At 37.0% G+C, this 24,017-nt stretch overlaps 2 pseudogenes; both read right to left on the minus strand.

Annotated features, from left to right (window-relative positions):
- Window positions 1-17,359: 17,359 nt before the first annotated feature.
- LOC149187481 (O-fucosyltransferase 23 pseudogene) lies at window positions 17,360-18,313 on the minus strand (annotated as a pseudogene).
- Window positions 18,314-18,345: 32 nt separating this feature from the next.
- Window positions 18,346-19,080, minus strand: LOC149187482 (O-fucosyltransferase 23 pseudogene; annotated as a pseudogene).
- Between the last annotated feature and the right edge of the window lie 4,937 nt (window positions 19,081-24,017).

Below are 24,017 nucleotides of genomic sequence, written 5' to 3' on the forward strand. Positions count from 1 at the left end.
GGTGTAGTTATCTAAGTCTTTATCACTTTTCGAGGTGTGCATGTAATGAAAAATATGCTGTAATTTCATGTATTGCTTGAACCGTATGATGCAGGTTTCGATATATCAAATGCATTGAAAATGTTGCTTACTACCATGTATAATTTGGGGTCTGATTTGTTCATGTGTGGTGTTGTGATTCTTCTTAAAGAACTAAGTGCTTCCTATAATTTATTTTCTTCAAATCGGTGGCCTGATGACCTGGTTTGAGGATAACATTATATTAGTTGTTTACTAATAAGTCGAAACAAAGTGTGGAAACAATTTACCAGGAGTAGGCGTGTTTCTGTCTGATGTGAGTATTTAGAATATCTCTTAGATACGGGTTGCCCAGCATGTTTTCTTGGCAGTTACTTATGTATTGATTGTGGTAACCCAAGTCTAGTTTTCAGGATATCCATGAATGGAGAAAAACATGAAAGCGTGGAACAATCTACGCGTTGGTCGCAAGAATCGTCGGGAAATTGGATAGTGTTCCATGAGCATCGGCATTGAAAACAAGATAATTTTTTCCGGTACCATACATGGATGTCGATATTCTTTTGCCGTGCCACATGAAATCAAGAAACAAAGCTTCGTATGAAAAATGAAAAGTTTTATCAATAAGACGAGCTTACAAACCCTAATCCCGGAAGGCATGGGAGGATGGGGCCAGGCTTAAAAGGAGGAGCAGCCATGGAGGGTTTCCCACCAACAGCCCCGCTATCCAGGAACCAATTTAACTGTAGCCCACGGATTAAGCTAACCCGCATAATTCCCGTAACTCAGAAATAACGGCACTCCACCACCCTGAAATATCAGATTTAAAACCCTAGTTTGTCAAATATCCCTTCATTTCGTCATTCTCTTCTAGGTTCTAGGTTCATTCTCTCTGGTAAACCTGGCGTTTCAATAGCAGATTGGAGGCTGTTTTCTGGAAAATGGGTCAGTGCTATTCTACTCGTACTGTAACAAAGCCCAAACGACAATGGAAAGCGACCAAGCTACAGCCCTATCATCATCACCCCAAGTTTAGCATAAGGCGTTGCATCGCTGTAGCTAAGCGTCACAGAGGAAGACTCTACATTATCTATCGATGCATCACTTTGCTTCTATGCTGGTATTTTGATGGACATGACGCATAGATAAAGTCCATTGCCTGCAAATTGGGTCAAATAATGGTGGATTTTGGTAGATATAGAAGGCAATTACAAGGTGACTTCCCACCTTTTTTCTTTTCTTCTTAATGGCGAAATCGTCACTTCTGTGAATTCAGAGAGTTCCTCAAAAGATGAGTTTCAGGTCAGTGAAATAGATATATTGTTGATCATAGAAAAATAAATATCGCTATGTTCTTCAGTGGGTTTCAGCTAGATGAAGACAACAATGGGAACTGGAAAAGGAAGGCAACTTCAATATTTGTATGTGCATGCGAGGTATGATGATGAACAAGTCTCATGTCAACAAGACCGTGAAAATCCCTCTGTGCCTTCATCTCCTTCTTCCATTTTCTTCAAAATTTTGGCCCCTGCTTATTTGCTTCCCACAATGATAATGATGACTCATGCTCTCGGATTAATTTTGATTTTCGAATGTGTAAGATTAATTATTTATTTGATTTTTATAACATTTTATGATTTTCAATGTTTTGAAAACGATATATTTGCCTATATTCCTTTTTACCTTAATTAATTTTTGTACTTGAAACTAATGTCTTTGAAACAAAATTAACAAGTTTATAATTTAGTAAAGCATAATATTACAATAATATAAAACTAGATTAATAGGTTTATAATTTAGTAAAGCATAATATCATAATAATATATTGAAATAATTTCAAACAATTTAAATAGTGTTATGAAAGTTGATGATTTAAGATACCATTTATTTTCTTTCTTATTCAGTGAAAATTCTTTTGGGAAAACTTTATTTTGAGACGTATTAAAATTTAATGTTATGTAATGTTTTTATTGCTTTCTTTTATTATTTTTTCTTGCAAATATATATGTCATTTGAAATATTTAAATAGTTAAAATTAATGAAAGATTATATTTAATTTGAGTTTGTTTGCAAATGTGTGACTTGAGTTATTGAAATCGTTAAAATTAGTTAAAAGATTATATTTAATTTAAGTTATATTAATTTATATTTATATGGATAAAGTTCATGACTTTTTGTTCACCACAAAATGCCTTAATTGGACATTTTTGTTACTTGGGATTCTACTGGAGAGTCAAAATATTTTACTCTCTACTCTATCTGAATGATTTGAGATAACGATTTACTTGTTTTCTTATTCAATAAAAATGTCACAATTCAAGAAACACCCTCTAGAATTTAGATTTTTGTATTATGTTTTTTGGTTTGATTGATAGTTTGTTAGTAAATATATCATTTTTTAAGTGATCAAAATTATTAATTGAGCATGGTATTTAGTTATTAATAATTAAATTTTTCATTATAGAATTGGTAATTTTTTATCATAATATTTTTTAAATACCGAATATATAATATTTTATACCGTTATTAAAAACTAGTTCAATCAATATGATTAACTATTTCAATTAAAATTATTAATCAGACTTTTTAAGAAAAAATTGTTATTTCAAATTTTAAGATAATTTTCTTTCTCAAATTTTTAATTTATCAGCCATACATTTTAGTTTGGGATAAATTTTCAATTTACTAAATGTATTTTATACTACTTATTTTAAAATCTATAAACTATTGTTTTTTAAATATTTATTTTGATGAGCATAACAAAGACAAAAATAAGAGAGAGTTAGTGTGATCTTTGGAATACTTAGTTGAAAGGATAATTTTTAGGGAAACAAATTTGTATTCTAAGGGGAAGGTAGGGGAAGATTTTCCTCTACTATTTCACTAGAAGCTTAGAGTACCAAAAGCTTCTATAAATGGGGAGATGTTATTTCGACTTCTAAGTGGACTAATTTTCATCTATATGTTACATATTGGGTTTGAAGATTGGGGAATTGGCTTGTGCTCCTGAATTTAGTGGTGGGGCCTAGTTTTGAAAATTGTTGTTCACAACTATTTAGAGCCATTTTTAGGAACCTAATGGCATTTATTGGGGTTAAATTCAAGTGATAAAAGGTTGCTCTTATCACGGTTTTCAACTTTATGTGGTTGAACTTGTTTATTGAGAAAAGAATATATAATCTATTATCTATGTTTTAGATATGTTATTAGAGGTGTATAGGTTGGCCATGGCAAATATTTCTCGATCAAATTTGAGAAGATAAAATACAACTAATTTGAATTTAATATCAACAATGAAAATTCATAGTTTTTGTGATACATTGTCAATTTGATTATCTCTAAAGGTATCTACATAAAAGTCTAGAGGTATCCACATGAAAATGTATACCATTACCAACCTAATAAGAAAATACTTGGATAATCTATCATATTGGAATAAAAAGATAAATAAATAGCATGAGGAGAATCATTGTGTTGCAATACAATTTGAGAAAAATGTCCAAGGGTTTTCTAGCTACCATCTTTACTTTCTAGACCCATCATTGTCTCCAAAAGAGATACAATTCTTTATAATGATGGAAAATCCATCATGATCCTAATTTGATGATAACTAAAATATTATAGATTCTTATGACAATTGAGTTTAATTTAATGTTTCAGGATAAGATAACAAATTTGTAGTAGAACCAAAATATCACAATCATTCAAACTTTCCTTGACTAATGAGAATTTATCATTGATGAGTTCCAAAATTATTTTTTAACTAAAATATTAATATAAATATTCCAATTTAATAGATATTGTATTTAGAACCTTAATTTGTTCATATTAAAAATCAATAATATTAAAAAGAATACATATTTATACTATATCAAACTTTATAAAAATATTACAAAAAATTGTTATAACACTATTTTCCACTCGATTATTGTGAGAAAGATCTAGTTCAACATACCTCAGTTGCTAGGGACAATTCATCCCAATTTGGCCTTGCTTTTACATATATGGATCTTACAATAGAATTATTACATGTTAAAAGGGTGAAATTACATAATTGACAAATTTCTCATAATAATTATTTTATAATTTCAAAAAGCTTATAATTTTGGAGTTTTTCATTCTCGCGGAGATCAACGAGACCTACTTGTGTATGAGTTGGCTATGTCTTGATTATTGTAGAACTTTCCTAACTTCTCATGCACAACGCTGTCCATATACATTCCCCCGGAGAATAGAATGATCCTATATAATCCTACGCATTCAAAAGGAAGGGGGATAGATCTAACGAGATATAGATCTAATTAGATGTCATTAGTCAAAATTAGTGATATAGTTCTGATATATTTTTGTGTGTCTGGATACTATTATCTCAAATGAGGATGAGTGCAAGATTGAAATTTGAGGAGTGCTCTCAAGCTATGTGTATATTATATGATTTGTTAATGAAAAGTTAATTCATTTCTAATAATATTGATTTATCTTGTATTTATTATGTAATACATTATATTTCCATTGTATTCATGCTAATGGATCTTGCGGGATATGTGGTTTGGTAGATATATTGTTTGAATGTGTGTAGGTTCTTGGAATATGGAGGCAAGTAGTGAGGACTTCTAGTGGATCCCTCAAGCTAGCTACACCAAATAACAAACTCTTCAATTATACGGTACACTCCATTTTCCATGTTTTGCAATTTCTATGATTGTATGAATGTACTTGGTATTGTTTTACATGATCCTTGTTTCCACCTATAACCAATGACGTCATCATGGTCATGGTAGATACTAAGAAGTATGGAATTCTATGTGTTCAACATCTTGATTAGTTTTATTCTCAATCAAGAACATTATACAATGTCATTCATATCAATGCTTGACCTTTGTATGATTCTCAATGAACCAAACCATGACCACATTCTGATGTTTTCATTGGTTCCATTTTTTCCTAACTTGTTAGCTAGTTAGTTTCTCAACTAGGGAAATTGATTGTTGCATACCAACCGCCAACAACTGTATCTAGCTCTCAACAAGTACAATCTTCTGAGCACAACACTGAGGTTCTCATGATGTAGTTCATAACTCCAAGTAATCCTCAGCAACTTCATGGTAAAAATGAAAACAATAAACAAAATAATAATACCAAAATTGCTTAGGAAACTACTCAAAACCAACACAACTAGGGTGAGGACACAAATGAGAAACATTTGTACTTCATAACTTCATCTAATTCACATCATCTATGATTTTATTCTATTTTGATTAATGGGGCACACATTAATGTGATCCTTCGATGGATATTCCTTTGTTGATTTCAGTTCACTATCCATGACCTTGATCTAATAATTAGTAGTACCTTAGAGCTTGCAAACCACAGTGGAAGTATTCCTCATGATTGACATTGGGTTTACCTCATCCACCATTCATTACTCCATTTTCATCATTGGTGGGTCCCCTCACATTTCTTAATGATATAGCTCAATGACCGTACTGAAGCAATTTCTACCATGCATGACATCAACTCATATAAATGCATGATGTATATTCATTCCATTAGGTTTGTGTAGAATACCTTGGGTTAGGGCCATTTCACTCTTATATGGTATTCTTGTTGAGCTACATTGGATTTATGTGTCACTTGATATAATTTAAGGGCTAGTATGGGGAACTTATCTTATAAATATCTATAGTCCTATTGATATATATTGAGATAGATCCACTTTGTCTTTGTTGGTTGCTATGCTATTTTGTATTGTCATATGGATCAAATGTGTATTCTTCGTGGACATGTCTTAGCATTCCATGTCATGGATCTGCAGTTTATGGTTGGCATCCATGTCTAGATTTTCTTTATGAACAAGTATACGTATGCCTGAGTTGGGGATGTTATTAGCATGTTTGAGACTTCAGCACTATATTTGCTTCAATTCAACTCTCCAGTCCCCACTCCTTCCTTACATTTTGAGCTCTATGTTTTTAGTAATTCATTTCAGCCACCAGTTTCTGTTCTCACCTCATGCATTAGGGGGCATATGTTATAAGCCTATTTTTCACTCCACTATAGTGAGAGAGACCCAAGTTGAACACACCCCTATTGCTCACCATGGTGCATTATGTTTCACCCTTCATTTTACTTATATGCATCTTACAATGGAGTTATTACATGTTAGCAGGGTGAAATTAGATAATTAAGTAATTTCTAATAATTATTTTGTCCCAATTTCATAATTATGAAAACATATTTTTTTCATAATTGAGAAAAGAGTTGTATACTCTGTCATTCCTAAGGATATCAACTTGACCTACTTATGTGTAAGTCAACTAGGAGTTCATTACTGTAGAAGTTTCCAAACTTCTCAAACACCTAGTCATCCATGTACTTTGTCCTATCAAGAGGAAAGTGGTTAGCTCTACTTTAGGTTTGACTAGATCTACCTAGATCTAGATCTAGTTAGATGTAGTTATTCAGAATTAGTGAGAGAGTCTTACTATATTGTTGTGTACTTAGAGACTATCTCTAATCTAGGAGGAGAAAGGGATTGCAATTTCATGAGTAGTACTCTCATAATGTCGATATATTATATCATTTTGAATTTTAATGAAAAGTTGATTACTTTCCTATCATATTGATTTCTTTTCCTTTGTTACGCTATACATTAGATTTCAATTATAGTCATGCTAATGGATCAAGATATGTGGTTTGCTAGATTTTTTGTTTGATTTTGTGTAGGTTCTTCACATTTCAAGGCAAGCAATGGAGACTTCTAGTGGATCCCTCAAGCTCATTGCACCAAAAAACAACCTTGTAGATTAGAAGGTACACTCCATTTTCTTGGATTTGCAATGTCTATAATTGTATGCATCTACATGGGATTGGTTTCACTACAATTTCTTCACACAAGTTCAAGTGGATTTTGGAGCAATAAAACCTCCTATTAAATCTATTTTTACTATAACAACATTATTCGTAAGAAAACACTCAATTGTCTGCGGAGTCTCTCGATAGGCTCCATGGTTAAACCACATATTCATCTTCATGTGGATGAATCACCTAAAATTAAATAAATAAATATAAAATATCATATTATAATGATTATAGTAATATAAAACCTACTATTATAAAAGTAAATAATAAAAACAATAAATCTCCATCGTAATAATCTAATTCAAAAGACCATCAAAGTTAATTAAATTTAAGAAATTAGTAGAAAGAACCAATATGATATTAGTAACAAACCAAGTGTAAATTTCACAAGAGAATATCGGAACCATGATAGCATGTTTTTAGCTTGTAATGTAGCACAAGAAAAACAGAGTGATATATGGTATCTAGATTCAGGGTGTAGCAACTACATGTCAGGAAACATAGAAATATTTTTTGATATAGAGGAAAGTGTGAAATTTGAAGTGACATTGGGGACTAACAGCAAAGTCTCTGTCATGGGTAAAGGAAGATTTAATATCCTAACAAAGAGGGTGGAGAAGAAATACATCTCTGATGTTTACTTTCTCCTCGGTCTGAAACATAATCTCATGAGTGTTGGATGGCTCATGCAAAAAGGTTACAATGTCTTCTTCAAAAATGATGCGTGCACAACTTTGGATAGGCCTCCAAGCAGACAATTGATTGTAAAGGTTCAGATGATAGACAATAGAATGTTTCCCCTAAAAATAATATCAGATTTGCAGAAAGAAGGTGCACAAGCACAACTATCTATGAACTCACAAGAAAATGGAAAGAATGGTGCAGCTGTCACACAAGTAAACATTCAAGCAAAGGTAAAATATGAAAACTGGTTATGGCACTTGAGATTTGGACATCGCAACTTTGGAGGTTTGAATTTGCTTCATATAAAAGGCATGGTGAAGGGTTTACCACTCATAGAAAAACCAAACAACATATGTGAAGGATGTATCTTGGGTAAGCAACATAGAGATACATTTCAAGCAGGAAAGTCAATGAGGGCAAAGGCACCTTTGGAGATTGTCCACTCAAACTTATGTGAACCAATGAAAACACCATCAATTGGTGGCAGCCACTATGTATTGACCTTCATAGACGACTACACAAGGAAGACATGGGTCTTTCTCCTAAAATAGAAAAGTGAAGTGTTTGAGCGTTTTCGAAATTACAAGGCTCTTGTTCAGAAGCAAAGTGGACATTACATCAAAGTCCTTAAGACTGGCAGAGGTGGTGAATACTTCTCAAATGAATTCCTTCAATTTTGCAGGGAGCATGGAATTCATAAGCAATTTACAACTAGATATACACCGCAGCGAAATGGTGTGACAGAAAGGAAGAATACGACCATTATGGAGATGGCAAGGAGTATGTTAAAGGTAAAGCATTTGCCAAATGATTATTGCGCTGAATTTTTCTCTTGTGCAACATATATCTTGAATAAATGTCCAACCAAAGTGTCTAGAACATTGTTCCTGAAGAGGCATGGAGTGGAAGAAAGCATAGTGTCGCTCACATGAGAGTTTTTGGATGTGTGGCTTATGCACATGTCCCGGATGAGTTGAGAAAGAAGTTGGACAGCAAGGGGGAGAAATGCATATTTGTTGGATACAGTGATGAATCCAAGGCATACAAACTCTACAATCCATTAAGCAAGAAGGTCATAATCAATAGAGATGTGCAGTTCATAGAAGAGGAAGCATGGGATGGAAGTTTAGAAAAGACAATCAATGTCAAAGCATGCATACTACATGAGGACAGAGAGGAATTAAAAACATCAAGTAATTCCTCAACAGTGTCTCCCTCTACTCCTATTCAAGCGTAACAAAGCAGGTAGCAAGCAATGCCATCAACAAATAATAGGACAATTTCGTGTAGCCAAGAAAGTGCTTCTCCAAGCACACTGCGAAGCACGACACCAAGTGACATATCAAGTCCATCTTCAACAAGCACAAGAAGGCCAAAATTCAGAAATTTAAATGAAATTTATGAGTAAGATGAAGTTGATAGTGGTGCAGGTCTGAATTCCTTATTTGCATTATTTTTCCATGTAGATGACCCAATCCACTTTGAAGATGCAGTCAAAGAAGAAAAATGGGTTGCGGCAATGGGGAAAGAAATAGAAGCAATACAAAGGAATGATACATGGGAGTTAGTGAGCCTTCCAAAAGGAAAACATGTTATTGGAGTGAACTGGGTCTATAAGACCAAAAGCAACATTGAGGGAAAGATTGAAAGGCAAAAAGCAAGGCTAGTTGTCAAAGGATACAAGCAGCAGCATGGAAGAGATTATGCAGAGACGTTTGCGCCAGTCACGCGGATAGAGACAGTGCGCGCAGTTGTGGTAATTTCCGCGCAGCATAGATGGACAGTGTATCAGATGGATGTAAAGTCAGCGTTCCTGAACAGAGTGCTGAAAGAGGAAGTGTATGTCGCGCAACCACCTGGTTATGAGATTGAAGGCCAAGAAGACAAAGTATATTGGTTAAAGAAAGCTCTTTATGGGTTGAAGCAAGCACCGCACGCATGGTATAGTAGGATAGATGCTTACTTGTTGAACAATGGTTTCGGCAAATGTGATGGTGAGCCTGCTCTCTATATGAAAGAGAGCGAAGGTAAGATTCTCATTGGCGTCTTATATGTAGAAGATTTGATCTTTACAGGCAGTGATGATTTCCTCATCGATGATTTTAAACAAGTCATGAAGAGTGAGTTTGAAATGACTGACTTGGGAATGCTAAGATATTTTTTGGGCATAGAAGTGAAGTAAGCAAAAAACAGAATTTTTATCTCTCAAGCAAAGTATGTGGCAGAAATTTTGGATAGGTTTAACATGCAGAACAGCAAGTCCGCACTAACTCCAATTGTCATAGGGTTGAAGTTGAGCAAAGAAGATTGCAGCAGCAATGCCAATCCAACATTATACAAAAGCATGATAGGCAGCCTAATGTATTTGACCGCCACTAGGCCAGATATAATGTATGTAGTAAGTTTGGTGTCAAGTTTCATGGAGACGCTGAAGGATACACATTGGCAAGCAGCTAAAAGGATTCTGAGATATGTTAATGGGACAAAATAGTATGACGTTTTGTACACAGCCACCAGTGATTTCAGGCTAGTTGGTTACACTGACAGTGATTGGGCAGGCAGTGTCGATGATAGAAAGAGCACGTTAGGATATGTTTTTCATTTGGGTTCTAGAGCCATTTCATGGGCCTCCAAGGAGCAACCAATAGTGTCACTGTCAACAGCAGAAGCTGAATATTTCGTAGCAACAACAGCAGCGTGTCAGGTAGTTTTGATGAGAAGAATGTTGAGGGATCTTTGTCATGAAAAAGAGGGCGCGACAACCATTTCCTGCGACAACACCTCAACAATTGCATTGTCAAAGAATTCTGTCTTCCACCAAAAGACCAAGCATAATTATGCTAAATACAATTTTATTAAAGAGTTGATTAACAATGATGAAATTGTGTTGCAGCACTGCAGGTCACAGGAACAACTTGCTGATATTTTCAAAAAGCCATTGGCAGGAGAAATTTTGTTTATCTTAGAAAGTGTTTGGGAATTGTCAATGGCGACAATTGTGATTAAGGGGGAGTGTTGGAAATAATAATCCCAACCACCGCAATAAACAGTAGGATAGCAGCCATACATGTCAGACACTTTTGCAGCCATACATGTCAGACACTTTTGTAGGTTGCATCTCTACTTGAAGACATTTTTGCAGGTTGCATCTGAGCATGAAGGTAGAAGGACCGAAGCCAGACGCGAACCATTCAGAAACTCAGAAAAGGAATTTAAGGAATTTGTGTACTTAGGTAAACAAATATGGGAAAGCATTAATTCGACAACCTTGCCCACACTCCAGAAGCCCCTGCACGACTCTAATCACACTCAACAAGAACATCAAAATTAATTTCACTCTGTCATGAATTAAATGTAAAATTGTATGTTGAGTCATATATGAATGTAAAAGTCATTTCGTAAGGGTAAGACTATGTAGAGAGGTTAAAGAGTAAGAAGTAAGAAAAGAGCACAAGTCTCTGTGGAAAAAATTGTGCGGCAATTTTTGGTGGACGCGTGAAAACAACAATTGCTCTGTTTTACTATGTGTTACTCCGCAGAAGTTTAAATCTCTGTAAAATTTTTATTTTACTTTGTAAATGAGCCGCAGTCTCATGTAGATATATTTTTCATGTTCAAGAAATGAATATTAAGTTTTAGTGTGTTGCTCCAAACCTGTGTTATGTTTCCTGTGAATATTCAATAAGTCTCTAGAATAGTTCCATGGTGCGCGAAATTCAAGACTGGAAAATAGCCTCGCGTTGTGCGAAGGTAGCTCCGCCAAATCGGCTTCGCGGTGCTCAAACCTAGTTTCGCAAAAACTAGCTTCACGAAAGTCATAACTCTCTATCTCTCCCATGCGCGAAAATGAAAATTAAATTTGCAAAATATATCTAACAAGATCAATGTTTCCTTATTTCTTTTGTCGAATTCACTTTGTGTGCATTTTGGTTTTTGGTGTCTATGTGACACAAGGGTGTGTTTTCTAAGTATCTATGAATTTCCCAAGTGTGTATGTACATTAAGAGAAATTTAATTGTCGCGAGCTGTCTTTTTTAGCGGTACAACTCACTTTTTATGCCTTTTAGTTCTTGGTATTTATGCGACCCAATGGTAGGGTTACCTTACTCTTTATGAACTTTGCAGGTGTGTGTGTAATTTAAGAGCAATTTAATTGTGTTCAGACTCGTAAGCTTATTCTAGTTTTCTTCAATCAGGGTACCTTGTAACTTGTTTGAGGGTAGAATCTACATTGGTGGTTATTACGATTGAGCGGAAACATTGTAACGGAACTTTCATTTAACGGTTTCTTATATGTTAAAATATGGTATCGCAATGCGGAATGATGAATAAGAAGCGTAGGAACAATTCACGAAGGGATGCTTCTCTATGAAGTGTGATTTCAAAATCTTTCATAGATACTGTTGTCCAGCATGTTTTGTTAGTGGTTAGTTATGTATTTATTGTGGTACCACGAGTCTAGTCTTCACGATACCGTTGAATGGAGAAAACATTAAAGGGTGGAAACAATCTACGCATTGGTAGTTTTCACGATACCCATGAATGGAGAAAAACATGAAAGGGTGCAAACAATGTACGGGTTGGTCGCAAGAATCGTCGGGAAATTGGATAGTATGTATGTGGTATGAGCATCCGCATTGATAAATTGTTGGGTCCCATACATGGATGTCGATATCCCTTTGTGGTGCTGCAATGAAATCAAGAAACACAGCTTCCAATGAAAAAGGAAAAGTTTTATCAGTAAGACGAGTTTACAAACCCTAATCCCGCTCTAGCGGTGTATATCTAGTTGTATATGGCCAGGCTTAACAGGAGGAGCAGCCATGGAGCGTTTCCCACCGACAGCCCCGCGATTAAGGGAACCAAGTTAACTGTAACCCACGGATTAAGCAAGTGCGCATAATTCCCGTAGCTCAGTAACAATGGCATTCCATCACCCTTAAATATCAGATTTAAAACCCTAATGCGTCGAATATTCCTTCATTTAGTCATCTCTTCCAGGTACTTGGTTCATTCATTCTGGCATGCCGGGGTCTTCATTGTAGATTGAAGGCCGTGTTCGGGAAAAGTGGGTCAGTGCTATTCCACTCGTACTGTAACAAAGCCCAAACGACAATGGAAAGCGACCAACCTACAGCCTTATCATCATCGCCCCAAGCTTAGTATAAGGCGTTGCATGGCTGTAGCAAAGCGTCGCAGAGGCAGACTGTACATTATCTATCGATGCATCACTGTGCTTCTATGCTGCCATTTTGATGGACAAGCATAGATTACGTCCATTGCCTGTACATTCAGTGCAACAATGGTCGGTTTGGCCGAAAGAACAGGGTGATTTACTATCTTTCTTTTTCGTTTGCTTTTTTTCTCAATGGCAGAATCATCACATCCGTGAGGATCCGGAGGTTCCTCAAAAGCGCAGTTTCGGGTCAGTGGAACGGATATATTGTGGATCATAGAAGAAGAAATGTTGCTCTGTTCAGGACGATAATGACAACAATAATGGAGACTGTGATAATAACGCAACTGAAATATGTGTATATGCATGCGAGGTATGAGGATGATGAAGTCGGATGTGCAGAGGACCATGAAAATCCTTCTGTGCCTTCATCTGGTTTTTGCGACCTTCACTGTTTGAAAATTATATTTAATTATGTATGTATATATTGAAAATTAAATTAATATGTTTATAACTTAGTAAATTATAATATATTAAAGTAATTGAATTAATTTATAATATTCTATAAAAGTAATTTCAATTAATTTAGATATAAATTTTGGTATGTCAATGATTTATTTGTTTACTTACTCAATAAAGAATGTGACACTTTCACGAATTCTGTCTAGTATTGAAAGATAGTTTTGACAAGAAATTTTTGCGGCCTTGACTGTTTGAAACTTTTATTTAATTATGTATGTATATATTGAAAATTAAATTAATTCGTTTATATCTCAGTAAGTATAATATATTAAAGTAATTTAATTAATTTATAATATTATATAAAAGTAATTTCAATTAATTTAGATATAAATTTTGGTAGGTTAATGATTTATTTGTTTACTTATTCAATAAAGAATGTGACACTTCCACGAATACTGTCAAGTATTGAAAGATAGTTTTGAGAAAGAAATTTTTAGGACCTTCACTGTTTGAATTTATTATTAATTTGGAATTGTAAAATTTAGTAGCAAATATTGCAGAGGGAAATCTCATGATATTACAGAATGAAATCCCATCCTATTACAAGTAAAATTGAGAAATTTCATATACCTCAATACAAGTAAAACTGAAACCAATCTTGTAGAGTGAAATCCCATCATATTACAAAATGAAATCTCATTATATAGGATCTATTAGGGTCATTACAGAGAAAATTAGCATAAGTGGAGAGCTGATTCAGAAGGTATGACATGGACTCTGTAGAGTGAATCCCCTAATCTTGTAGAGTGAATCCCATCATATTACTGAATGAAATAGAAGTCTAAAGGATTTATCAGAGACATTACAAAGAACGCTATCACAGTGGAGAGCTGCTTCACCAGGCAGGACATGGATTCTGCTTATTCACCACAGAAACTCTCGTTGTTGAAGATGAGAAGCAGCACAAAAGTAAGTCATTCCACAACTACTACAAACTTACAACAATATTAACATCTTGCAAATATTCTCATCTATGAGGAGCTTTGGGGGCCTATAGATTACAAGAGAATAGCATAAATTCTTCACTAAACATGTTAGTAGTGTACTGATCATCTTGGCGGTTGGAGACAGAACTGGTGTTGAAGCTCTTTTTCCTCACAAACCCAGCAGGGGCTTTCTTGTCATAATTATGAGTACAAAATTTGACTATCATTTTCTGCATCTTTCTATTTATATACATTGTTTGAACTCCTGTACAAAATTTCCCACAGAAGAGAAACAAAATATATTACAATCATATTGTAAGAGAAACAAAAGATATTACAATCATATTGTAAGAGAAATGATCTAGCTACTAAGAAATGAAAACCAACATGAAATGATGATTCAAGCACTACAAAGCTAAATCCTAGTTTTCAAAATACATTCTGTATTAACTACATGTGGGCATCAAACTGTCCTTGTACAGTGACTTAAGTTATTTGGTTACCAAGAAATTAAAAGAATTCAAAACAAAGATGTTATTACTAATCAAGTTTGACACAAGAATAGATATGCATATTAAGGGACACAGCCACCTTTAAAGGAAAAGAAACAAATAATACTAAGATCCCCAGATATATATATAACAATAGTGTGGAGTTATTTCAACGAGGCTTGTCAAGGTAATCCCAGCTATTGTGGATCATGAGGCATTACTTTAAGAGACAATTACGAGACCAGTTTCAAAGCAGTAGGAGATGGATCAAACAACATAGAAGAACTTTATGCTTTTTGGTAGATTCTGAAAATAGCAATAGAGAAAAGTTTAAATTGTCTACAGGTGATAAGAGATTCCAAACACATTGCAGAGAGGTCAAATGGAAATTTCAATCACGAAAATTTGCAGCTGGCCCATCATTGGACGGAATGAGAGAAACAAGGAAAAATTCCATGTCTTTATCTTTTCAGCATGTCTGCAAGGGATAAAAATGAAGGTTGATATATTGTCCAAGTAAGCACTGAGGATGCAGAACAGATGGATGGAGATGATTGAATACCCCATATGGACCTTCTCATTCAATCTATTTCTAATCAAGCTATTATAGTAATGACCTTTTGGATGGTTGTTTTGGAAGCAGTGTGTTGTAAAATTTCCATGTTTAAGAAACTGATCGTAAGTAGTTTTCTTTGGTGTCTTGAAAAACCTGGAGGATTGCATTAGGTGAAGGCTTTTGAAATTTCTTAAGAGTTCATGTATGGCACAACACACACACACATATATATGAGAGCACTAGATTTATCAGAGGGTTGGTGGATGGGAGATTGCTGAAGAAGCTGTGGTCTCTTTCCCAATTTCCCTATGATCCCAATTTCTGAGGGAAAACTCTCAACATCCAATAAAGGTTGCCAACTACACTCAAGGGAATCAAGTTTTTCTTAAACTCTCAATGAAATTTTGTTTTTGCCCTCTAGCAGAACCCTTTCATTCAGATGTGCTTTTTCATGCTGTAATCTAGAAAAACTTCTTTTCACTTTCATCGTGCCAAAACATGAAGAGTGTAAGTTTCAGACAATAATCACAGACAATAATCTAAAAAGATTTTGCAAACAATTTTTGTCACGTTTATCAAGCCAAAGCATGAAGACTCTAAGCTTCAGAGAAAATTCCATCTTTCAAATTAAACAACATAACATTACAAAACATGCAAGTCCAGAACATAATTTTTTTTAAACTCACAAAACTAATTTCATTACTAATAATTGGGCGAAAGTTAAAACATTGCTTCCTGGAAGAGGGCACATATAGATATATATTAAAGAAAGGGTTGACACGAAAATAAAAACACAAATCTCTGTTCTTAAAGTAGTCTTAAGCATGGAATACAATTCAGATTATTTTTTCTGGCTGACTACCAACCCTAAAGAGAGGGGAATTAGTTTAAAAACGTTTTGCCTGCTGGAAACCACATTGAGCTAGCACAGAATCCAAATACCAATTAACTCATAAAGTCACATTTAACTTCAGATACAAGGCATCGCACTAGATATATGGAAGCTTATGTAACAAAAACTACACATAATGATTTGATCTTAGAGAAAATCACAACTCAACAAAACATAGTATGTAATTGTACCTTAGCCAAGGAATTGTGCAGATTGGGCTCCTCCCCAGTCGCTTTTCGTAGCTCACTGATTGATGATTTATCATCGTCATCATCTGCGCAATCCTCTGCCATCTTGTACCTATATGCAACCCATGAAAGCATCCATTTAGATAGACATTTATATTCAATACAAATCTATGGGTTCATGTATAAAGAAAGAAAAGTCAACAACCAGAGTCGTGTTTCTTGTATTTATTTACATTCATCAATTTGTGAATATAACTATTAATGGCCGATAACACGTTCAAAACACAAAGATGTACAGCACATGACATGTGCAACAACACCCTCAGTGAGAATTCCTATGGCTAAATACCAACTGTGTTTGCAATTGTAGCAAATGACAATCCATTTGATTAAAGACTGCCCTCTTGAATATCTTGCACTGTAGAGGAAACAAAAAAACCCAGCCTGTGTCATCTTCGTCAAGTATATTTGAGGCCCAGGACCTCACACAAACATCTATGTTTAACGCAGAATACTAATGTAAGATTTGGTAATAATAAAAAATGTCAACAATCAGACTTGTGATTATCTTATTTCTTTATTATATATTCATCTATTCGAGAAAACATAGAGATACAGAGCGTGAGATGTGCAATAAAACCCTAAGAGGGAATGGAGATGGCTAAATATTGTCTGTGTTTGCAATGTACATAAACCACCAAGAACAAACATCTAAACACCTTCAAGAACAAACTTCATTAATTCTGAAATAAATATAGACCCAATTTAACAATAGTATATAACAATTTGTTTTGAACAACACCAATTGGTATTGAGGCACCATTAATCTCCCATTCTCTGTTAAGAAGCTATTAGATCATATTTGAAGAGCATGATTGTGAGGAAGAATCATACAAAATGCACATAAACTGTAGCTTCTGCAAGAGGTATTGACCAGGCAATTTCTTTGTAGCATACAACTTACAAAATAATGTTACAGAAAATCACCTTGTTGAGATTCAAGCCTGAATCTGTGCTTAAGATTGAACAATCTGGTTCTAGTCTTTCACTGGCAAGAGACCTCATTAGATCCATAGCTAATAGCAGCAAGGCTCAAATCCAACATGTTGGTTGCCCATCTTTTAGGTCCTCCTGCTAGGCCTTCAATGTTGTAAGCATAAGAAGCCACAGTTGAACCTTCACAATCCTGCGCCCTATCCATTCTCATGGTCCTCTACAACACTATGAGACTCGAAAATGTAGAAAAGCTATTCCCCACAAATGTATCAGCCTGCAGGCATACTTCATAATCAATTGCAGATTGAATGAGATAGGGATACTTTGAGTAGATATCCAGCACACCCAGTTTCTTCTTTTCGTAAGGGGCTAAGAAGTCACTCCATCCCTCTAACAACACCCTGTCCTCTGAAAGATCGTCGACAACAGCCAAATAAACAACAGAGGGCTTCTCTAGTCCAGGAATGTGAGCAACCCTCTTCATTATTTCCTCCTTACTATTGAAAATTTTCAAGTCCATGCCATTTCTAACTCTGGACCTCATCTCAAGCTTCTTGCAATGGATCATCCAGTCTTTCTCAATTCTCATATGAACCGCCACATATTTGGGTTGAAATATGAATGGGCTCATTCTGATTTTATTCTGATCAATTCTAGTTCGAGAGCTTAAGCTCTTTAGCTTGGATACAACTCTGGAGACTTCGGCGGGCAAATTATCAACAAGAACGAGGCATTCAAAGACTCTGGCATAATCAAGGACAGGCCAATGGTCGTGCCAAAGAAAAGGGTGTTTACCCTCCAATTTAATAACGGTATGCCGATCGCTTTCAGGGGTATTGCATTGTTCCAGCTGTGCCATATCCCTTTCCACTGTCCACCGTCGCCCACTCCCCTTAGCCACAACGAAAACATCGGAAAAATTACGGGAATTCATGTTGCTTATGCGAACGAAGCCGTTGTAGAGGGAATTGAAACAATGGAGCGAGAAGAGACGATCGACCAGGTGTCAGCATGAGAATCAAGCCTGAACAAATACTAAGCAAATTGGATCCTCTGCAACACTATGAGACTCGAAAATGTAGAAAATTTATTCCCCTCAAATGTATCAGCCTGCAGGCATACTTCATAATCAATTGCAGATTGAATGAGATAGGGATACTTTGAGTAGATATCCAGCACAACCAGTTTCTTCTTTTCGTAAGGGGCTAAGAAGTCACTCCATCCCTCTAACAGCACCCTGTCCTCTAAAAGATTGTCGGCAATAGACAAATAAACAACAGAGGGCTTCTCCAGTCCAAGAATGTGAGCAACCCTCTTCATTATTTCCTCCTTACTACTGCAAATTTTCAAGTCCTTGCCATTTCTAGCTCTGGACCTCATCTCAAGCTTCTTGCAATGGATCATCCAGTCTTTCTCAATTCTCATATGAACCACCACATATTTGGGTTGAAATATGAATGGGCTAATTCTGATTTTATTCTGATCAATTCCAGTTCGAGAGCTTAAGCTCTTTAGCTTGGATACAACTCTGAGGACTTCGGCGGACAAATTATCAACAAGAATGAGGCACTCAAAGATTCTGGCATAATCAAGAACAGGCCAATGGTCATGCCAAAGAAAAGGGTGTTTACCCTCCAATTTAATAACGGTATGCCGATCGCTTTCAGGGGTATTGCATTGTTCCAGTTGTGCCATATCCCTTTCCACTGTCCACCGCCGCCCACTCCCCTTAGCCACAACGAAAACATCGGAAAAATTACGGGAATTCATGCTGCTTATGCGAACGAAGCCGTTGCAGAGGGAATTGAAACGATGGAGCGAGAAGAGGCGATCGACCAGGTGTCAGCATGAGAATCAAGCCTGAACAAATACTAAGCAAATTGCCCAGTCCGCCAGGTGTCAGCGTGAGAATCAAAAGGACGACGAAAGTCCCTTTCAAAGGAAGGCCTATCGGCCTAATTATAATATATTAAAATAATTTAATTAATTTATAATATTATATAAAAGCAAGTTCAATTAATTTAGATATAATTTTTGGCATGTTAATGATTTATATGTTTACTCATTCAATAAAGAATGTGACATTTCCACGAATACTGTCACGCCACTACACTGGCGGTACTCTTCCAACCACACTATAGCGAGGTGCGGCACTACCAACCATTTTCTTTTCACCAATACTTACGATTGTACACTACGTCTAACATTCCATAGTTTATTTTTCATTACCAAGTATTACTTTTGTCCTTTATATAGTGAAAGCCCATAACATTCACATAAACAATGTTATACAATAGAAATGCACAACAGTATAAAGGGAGGGGCAACTCCCTGCAATATGAGTATGCCCAAATCAATATATAATCGTCTTTTATAAGTACAATTTAAATATTGGGAAACCCGAAATTTACACTTAATCAAATTTCCAACTTCTACAAACTCGGTTGCCCAGCTCGTCGGCACCTCTGCACAGTTGCCACATGATTCGCCAACCCTTCGTTCACCTCATCACCCGTCTTCACCTGAATCGCTCTCTATTTGGTCAGCAAACGTCCAAATCGTGCTATCCTACTCAACCTCCGTTCGGTGCACCACACGCAATCCTGCCCACCCAACTCTTCGTTCACGACATCTGGTTCCAACCTTTGTTTCGGTGTGCACGACACGCCCTTACCGGCTGCTCGTCCGCACATCCACCTGTTCACCCAAACTCGTTCACCCGAACAACTTCACTCGAGTTGCCACACGACTTCACCCGGGTCGCCACACGACTTCACCTCGCTCACTTGAACGACCTCACCCAGATCCCCTGAAGAACTCACCTGGCTTGCCCGAACGACTTCACCTGGGTCACCTGACGACCTCACCTGGCTTGCCCAAATGACTTCACCTGGGTCCCCCGACAACCTCACCTAGCTCGCCCAAACGACCTCACCCGGTTTGCCCGAATGACCTCGTCTAAGTTTCCTGTCTGACGACCTCGCCCGAGTTCTGCCTGAACGACCTTGCCTGAGTTTTGCCTGAACGACCTCGCCCGAGTTTTGCCTGAATGACCTCGCTCGAGTTTTGCCCGACGACCTCGCCCATGTTTCTCACCCAACAACCTCACCCGAGTTTCTCACCCAATGACGTCGCACGAGTTTTTCACCCGACGACCTCACACGAGTTTTCCTAAACGACTTGCTCGAAGTGCGGGCACATCTCCTGTGCCCTTCGCACTTCTACACCTGTGTCCAACTTCTCACTCCAACCAACTCATAGAAGAACTGCATGGTGGAATGATGGCTTGTCTCCACAAACCGTTCACCTATGTACATGAGAAGGTGGCGGGTTATGTCACTCGGTTGTCTCATGCCAAACGCCAAACCGACTCATTCATTTTGTGATGTCTCACCCAAGAGGAGGGTTGGCCGGCCCAAGTCGTGGGACCACCCCCTCAACACTTGCCCAACACCTATATGAACTCGTCCAAGGCTCGTTCAACCTCATTTTGCACATGCTCCTCGCACGTACTTCACACGGTGAAGGTGACCTAGATTGCAGGTCCTTACATCCTTCCCTACCGGAAGTCATTGTCGTCCTTGACAATATCTCACCTCAGCAACCATTTGTCATCAAGATATCGATACCAAGGCATCCACCCCAATCGGTATGTCATACACTAGAGATTCATCTCAATCCATGATCATCAACCATCCTGTCACAATCTCCACATGCTGCTCCCCCTCGTGGAAGGTTGGCCCGTCCATCTCAAGCTACATGCTTCCTACAACATATCATGTCGACCTCATCATGTATCGTCATCGTGTGAATTTCTGCCATGATACTCCAACATAATGCTAACACATCTCTGTACACTGATAGCCCCCATGTTTGAACTAGTCGGGTGATCAATCCAACTGTCACACTCAAACCATGAGAATGCACATCCTCATGTCACCATTAGTCGTTTCTCAAAACATCTCGTTACATCCTCAAATCAATCAATAATCCATCTCCATACAAGTATAAGCCATGCTCAGGTCCATGAAGTAATCTCCATCTCATCTGCAGCATGTTATCCGTGATGTTTTCTATTCAACATCGTCATCCATCTGCAAAACATCCATCTCCTCAAAGTGAAGAGATCTCCTCTTCATACCCTGACTCTCGATGTGCCACATCTAGGTCCATGAAGCAATCTCCATCATATCTGTATGTGCCATCCCTCAAGTCTATCATAGAAACGAGTATGCACCTATCTCATCTCCCATGTGCTGCCCATGATCATAGATCTATCAGCTCACATGTGTCAAAAGTGGTTGAGTCTCGACTCAACCCATGCCAAAGTGTTGCCACCAAGGCATCATCATCGTTGTAACTCATCAAGTCACAACCTCATGTCATCACAAGCTCCATGAGTCATCTCCAACCAACATCTAGCAATCATACAAGTCTCGGCCCAAAGGTCTCTGCAAGATGCTTCAACTCTCCATGTAGTAGGAATGCTCCATAGTTTTCTCACAACTCCATCCAAGTCCATGGCCTTGTTGTACATAAGTGCACAACCTCTCCATCGGCTCATAAACAAAACATCTCCATGTCACACCAGCAAATCCACCCTGCACAACATCCCTGCCTTGGCACTCCTCATTGGATGCCCATAAGCGACATCTCTACATGTGCTGAAAAATGTCCTGCATGAGACTGCCATGCTCCATGTATCCAACCTCATGTCCATGACCAAGTTGCCCACGTAGTCCAACTAAGTAGACCCATCACAAAAATCAGTCATCCCCATCCAAGTCTACAATCTTCGGTCTAGTGAACTCGGTCACCCAACCATATCATCATCATCACGAATCCCTTCCATCATAGATCTCCCACTAAAGGTTCCACCAAGACTTGCTCTTGGTCTCGGCCATGAGAAGTCTGCCCAAGTATCATCGTACCTCAAGTGTGTGCCCTCCTCCAATCTTTCAATGAGTCATGCTAAGCGCTTAGCCAATTCTCGATGTGGCTAAAGCATGACCCAATCCTCTGCAACGATCATCATGTTCCTCCCTTGTCACGTGCCTTTGCACCTTCTACCATAAGGTCACAAACAACCCCAACAAGTCCTACAACAATCAACAACCCTTGCTTCTCCATACAAGGTCTCATTATAGACATCCATGGTAAGATGATCCCTTGCATTGGCAAACTGACTTTGCTTTTCCCTGCATACGGTCCATCCACCAAATGCTCAAATGAAACACAAGTATCAATAGTGCTTACATCATCATCATGAGGCTACTCCATGTGAGTATCCCCATCCATCCATGTCTGCAAACTGCACGATCCTAGTCCAACTTGACCAATCTCAAGTTCATCCTCCATGGTTGTCATATCTGCAACATCTTCAATCATCATGACTTCCTCTTCCTTGTCAGCACAATCTGCAACTTCATCCTACTCCATTGTCCAACCAAGTTAAAGAATTTTGTCTTCAACATTCTTTTCCAACACTTCAAGTTCCTTTCAAATCTAGGGGTTCTCTTCTTTCATACACTTCAACTTGTATAAGGTAAGCTAGAGCTTCCCTTCGCATTCTTCTAAACCTACCATGCCTTGTCATTCAGCCTGACCCAAGCACAAAGCTTCACCTCTACTAAACTTGTTTCACCCTTCACCTGAATCATCCCCCTGATATTCCACCTGTCACCTGCAAAACTTGAACTTCCTTTCAAGTCTTTGGTATTCATAGAATTAGCTCCTTGATTCAGTTCACCAGCTCTGATATCACCTGTCACGATAGTGCAGTGGGATCAGCACTTCATTGTCAACCCTGATCAGCTTCCTGATCATCAGCTCTGATACCACCTGTCACGCCCCTACACTGGCGGTACTCTTCCAACCGCACTATAGTGACGTGTGGCACTACCAACTGTTTTCCTTTCACCAATACTTACAAATGTAGATTTTAGATGATCCAAAAATACAATTTTATCATAGGTTATAAAATTAGAATAAAATAATTATTAATTTAAGATATTAAATTAATAATTATTATTCTAGAATATTTAATTATTTAATGGAGACTTTTAGAATTAGCATATTGTTGTAACTAGATATGACTCTCCAAATGTGTTGTATCTTAGGCTCTATTTTAGGAGATTTGTTAGCTAGTTGTTTTTTATAGCATTTATTGTAAATGGACACTTGTTATTTAATAAGTGATCCATAATTAGAGGTAGTTAGGACATGGAGCTTATAAATAGCTCATTGCAAGAGTGTTTGCGTTGTTCGGGTGTAAACTATTGCAAAATCAATTATGTAATTGTTTTTTTCTTATTAATAAAATTACGTGTCTAAGGACACTTCTGCCATTATTGTGGTATCAGAGCTCCAATAATGCAGCTGATGTGAAGAGGAGATTCCAGCTCTACAAGTTCTTGGAAAACTCCATTGAATTGATCAACAGATTATTGGTATGGAAATTGTCTGGCTTTTTGTTTAAAAGGAAAGGGAATTTTATTATTGATTTTAGGTTTTTAAATCTAAAAACCATTTTTTATTATTGTCAAAGATTTGCACTCTGTTTTCATGAGATAAGGGGGAAGTGCTTTGAAGAAATTTGCTGCAACCATTTTTTTTGTGATTTCTTGCATAACTGGTTCGGTAAATTTTCCATTGCTCGAGAGATAAGAGAAATTATACAATGCGCTAGCGAAACCAGGCGGTGACTT

Source organism: Pinus tabuliformis, chromosome 3_1 (genome assembly GCF_031772625.1).
Source record: "Pinus tabuliformis cultivar Carrire ecotype Pingquan chromosome 3_1, CPIR1, whole genome shotgun sequence".
In the NCBI taxonomy this organism is placed as follows: domain Eukaryota; kingdom Viridiplantae; phylum Streptophyta; class Pinopsida; order Pinales; family Pinaceae; genus Pinus; species Pinus tabuliformis.